The sequence below is a fragment of the Populus alba genome, chromosome 15, assembly GCF_005239225.2.
Source record: "Populus alba chromosome 15, ASM523922v2, whole genome shotgun sequence".
Lineage (NCBI taxonomy): Eukaryota > Viridiplantae > Streptophyta > Magnoliopsida > Malpighiales > Salicaceae > Populus > Populus alba.
The window spans coordinates 7,906,929-7,912,124 of record NC_133298.1 but is presented as its reverse complement, the minus strand read 5'-3'; positions in this window follow the sequence as shown (position 1 = coordinate 7,912,124).

The following is a 5,196-nucleotide window of genomic DNA, read 5'->3' as shown; positions in this document are numbered from 1 at the left end:
TAGAGGGAAGATTTGTTTTGGTTTTGAGAATGGAGATGGAAAAGGCAGTGTGCGGCTGAAAGTGGAAAAATGGTGGGGAGGACCTGCTGGTTTGGGAGCAGAGTAAGGGGGTTCTTTGGTCGGCTGAGGGGTAGAAGAAAACAAAGGGAAAAGGATAAAGGGAAGATTTGTTTTGGTTTTGAGAATGGAGATGGAAAAGGCAGTGTGCGGCTGAAAGTGAAAAAATGGTGGGGAGGACCTGCTGGTTTGGGAGCAGAGTAAGGGGGTTCTTTGGTCGGCTGAGGGGTAGAAGAAAACAAAGGGAAAAGGCTGGAATCGGGGAGAAAGGAGTCTTGGTGCTGTGCTCAGGTATCTGTGAAGAAGAGAGGATCAACGGCTGCCTTTTGTTGGCTGGGAGAGGGGGCTGGGAGGCTGGTCCGGCGACTTCTTTTTCTTTTCTTTCCTTTTCTTCTAAGCTGGGTGGGTAGCCGACTAGCTTAAAAGAAAATGGGTTTAGGGTTTTGTGGTTACCCTAATTTTGTCTTCAAAATTCCTCCTTGTGAATTTTCTCCCCCCCTCTTATTATGGTTGTAGGTTCACTTATATAGAAAATCCATATACATGCTATTCACGGAAATATTACAATAATTATTGCAGAGATTCTCTTCTATAACTAACACCAACAAATCTTATATATATGGTATTTTATATTACAGAGATTGTATTCCATAACCACCATGAATCAAATCATATATGTATGATATGTTATATTGCAGTAATTATATATGATTCAGTCATTATCTCTTTAACGTATTGCCTTCTTAATATTAGCCATGATGCTCTATGTTATCGCCACATGTAAATCCTTATTTTTTTATTTTCTTTAATTTTTGAAAATTTATCAAAACATGGGTCAAAAATTGGGTAGCAACAATTTTTATAGATGATTTCAAGGTATTATTATACATATTTGCTTATAAACAAAGATAAGGCTTTAAAATGTTAAAACACGAAGTAAAACATCAACTTAGAAAGAAAGTATAGGTAATAAAAAGTGATATAGGTAGAGAATATGAAGCATTTTTTTAGTAAATTTTGTTTTCAAAATGGTATTATCCATTAAACTATTACTCTTTATTCATCTCAATAAAATAACATTGCAGAACGCAAAAACCAAACAATAAAAAAAAAAAATCCATATTGGTAAGTTTGGAGTACCTTAGAACTTATAGGAGGAAGTAATTATGAATGCCACTTAGATAATTAGCAAAGTACCCCATAAACAATTATAAACTATACCATATGAATTATGAAAAGTTAGAAAACCTTCTTACAAATACCTAAAAGTGTGGGGTGTCTTACAAATATGTCATTACCTTATCCTAAAAGGTAAAATTATGGATTGTGTTTTTATCGGATATGCTTATAATAATAGTAAATATTGATTTCTTGTATACAAGTCGAGTATTAAGGACATTCATTCTAATATTATTATGGAATCAATGAATGTTACATTCTTTGAAGATATGTTTTTGTTTTAGAAAGCACGAGAAAAACGTTCACTTAAGAGAATGATTAAGTCTAACTCAGGTTGACATCACCATTCATATGATGATAAAATTGAGCCTAGAAAAAGTGAAAGGGTAAAAATGATAAAAATATTTGGTCTTGATTTTCTAAAATATTTGTTAGAAAATGAAACATGAATATGCTTTGAGGCAATGTCCTATCCTAAATCTTTATATTGAAATTAGATAGTCAATGGTAAAATATAATTCAATTTAAAATAATTATACATGAAAACTATTGAATCTTTCACCTCAAAGTAAATTATTAGGCTATAAGTGGATCTATAAAAGAAAGATGAAAATTGATAAACTATTAATAAATACAAAGCAAAACTTATTTTTACACATATTCATTTGTTTCAAGAATAACTTTCATATAAATTTTAATAGTCATCACAGTTATTAACATGCTAAAAATATAATAAATGGATTAAAAAAAAACTTTCTTAAATGATAAGTTATACATAGAACAACCCGAAGGGTTTGTTGTTAATAGCATGAAAGTTTTGACAAGGTTATGTTGTCAAATAAGTACAAAACTAATAAAGTTGATAAATGTATTGATGTGAAAAATACAGATAAAAGTTATGTCATTGTATTTTTCTATGTGGATGATATGGTTATTTTAGATAACAATGAATTTATAATCAAGTTTACTAAGAAAAATTAACTAATAAGTTTGATATGCAAAACTTGGGTGTTGCATATGTCATGTTAAGAATAAAAATTACTAGGAAATTTGATGACGTGGTATTGTCCCAATCTCATCATGTTAAAAGAGTTTTTGAAAAATCTTCTAAATATAACAATAACGATGTAGAAAATTAGAAACACTAATGATATAAGTGTTATGTCTATCCAAAATAAAGGTTTGGAATGACCAATTAGAATCTTAAATTGTTGGAAGCTTGTTATATGTCATGAATTGCACAATGCCTAATATTGAATGTTCCTTTAGAAAATCGAGTAGAATTACTAGTAATTCAAGTATGAATTATTGAAAAATAATAAATATGGTACTAAAATATTTGAGGTGCATCTTAGATTATGGGTTACTATATATTGGATACTTGACGGTGTTAGAAAGTGTATAATGATACCAACTAGATATCTAACAATAATGATTTGAAATCCACTTATAGATATGACTTTATACTCGGTAGAGCAATTGTATCTTAAAAATAATCTTAGTAAATATATATCGCAATATTCACAATGAAATCAAAGTTCATTGCTCTTGATAAAGTTAAAGATGAAATTAAGTGACTTTGAAATTTCTTAAAGTATATTCAATATTAGTCAAAACTAATGCGTGCAATTTTGTCTATTGCTATGTTTAATTTGCAATTGGAAATGCACAAAGTAGTTTGTATAATAATAAGTCTAGAGATATAAGTTATGGATATGAAACCACTAAATATTTTCTTTTAAATTGAATTATTTCCATTGACTATATAAAGTCAAAGAAGAATATTGTGAATCTGCTAATCATAAATTTTTTAGAGAGCTTGTGTATAATTTGATTAAGGGGAATGAATTTAAAACCTTGAAAAAAAAATATTGTAATGATGGTAAACCTACCTAGTTTATTGGAGATCCTAAGATCTAGATTTGAAGAAAAAACTAAGTCACATAACATTTCCTGATAGCATTAGGAAACTCATTAATTTCATGTTCATTCCTATGATGAAAAAAGTTTAGTTGTGGTATCAATGAATATGATTGGTGTTTTAGTTGTTTTGTTATATTTTATAAGATTATTATCATTTATTTTTTAAAATACCCCCCCATTTAATTCGAAATCAAATTATTATTTTTATATTCAATTCAAACAACCATTGTCCATAAAGCATGAAATGAGAGTAAAACAATAATGATAACTTAACTCAAGCTAAAGAGAAATATTATGTTTGTTTGTTTGTTTGAATAATTTATTAACCAAATAAATATATTCAATTTCATTTGTATTTGTCATTAATCCAAGTGGTAAATGGATATGCTTTGCAAGAAAACCAAATCATTATTTTCATTCTAATTTGTATTTTTCAATAGTTCATATATAGGTATGCTTTACAAAAAAAAAAAAAAAAAACTTTGGATTATGAGTTACTATACACTAGATACCCGATGACATTAGAAAAGTATAATAATGTTAATTAGATATCTAATACTAATATTTAAAAGCCATTATTGAACATGACTTCACACTCATTGGAGTAGTTGTATCTTGGAATCCTTTAAGCAAACATATATCACAATATTTATAATGGAATCAAGGTTTATTACTCTTGATAATGTTAGAGAGGAAGCTAAATAGCTTTGAAACTTCTTAAAGAATATTTTATGTTGGCCAAAACTACTGCTTGCAGTTTGTGTTCATTGCTATAGTCAGTTTGTAATTGGAATGACACAAAATAATATTTAATAATAAGTCTAGAGACATAATACCCTTAAATACTTGTTTCTTAAAATGAAATTATTTTTATTAACTATATAGAGTTTAGGAAAAATGTTGGGGATCCGCTAACAATTTTTTTACCGAAAGAGCTTGTGTATAATTTGATCAAGAGAAATAAACTTAAAACCTTTTTTTTTTTAAAAAAAAAAGTGTATTGATGATAAAACCTACCTAATTGATTGGAGATTCTAAGATCTATGTTTAAAGAAAAAACTAGATCATGCAACATTTTCGGTAGCATTTGCAAACTAATTAATTTCATAAAAAAATGTTAATTGTAGAGTAATAAAAGGCAAAATATACTCTTAATGACTTTCATATCTTGATATACTACGTGGAGTATAACATAATATTCTTAATAAAATATCAACTATATGAGTGAGAAATATAGTTGTTTCTTTTATAATTTTGAAAAAGACTGAATTATCTATGACACTCATAAATCTAAGAGTTGTTCGATGCCAAAATAAACATAAGCGTGAGAACCAAAGGAAATCTCAAGGTAAAGAACTATAGAAATACTATTATTTTGATTTTATATAAAATCTAAATAGTTTAAGACATCGCATTTACTATTTATCTAAGTAAATTTAATACTATTTCAATAAAAAAAAAGATTCAAAGTCAAAAGCTACTAATCCTAATATGGTAATCCACTAAATCATTATCTCTTTATGAATTTTTCAAATATTTTATACTAGTCCAAAATTTTTTGTTCATATGGAAGAGTGTTGGAAAACTTTATTTTAAAACATATTTAAAAGACACATTTAAAGCTAAATTAAAAGTGAGTTCTACTCACTCACTTTAAAGGTTAAAACTTTATTGAAATTTATTTTTCAAAGTAATCTCTTTAACATAAAACATTAACATTATTAAAATAAATTACAGGTAAATAAAAAATTAATCTTAAGAAATCATTGGTTGACATGTTTATGTGAAACCTAAAAACTTTATCTCACATAAGAAAAAAAACAAGATTTTCATATTGTTTAAATAATGGGAAGATAAAGAATTAAAATTGGATCCAAAGAGCACCCAAACTTTTAGAGAAGAGATGATCTAATTGAAAAGATAAAAAAAAAAGATTGATGACCAATTAAAAAAGAACTAAAACTCAAGAGGCTAAAAACAAAAATTTGCATACCAAACAATGCTATGAATAGTAAAATATGAGAGGTTGAAAAGGTC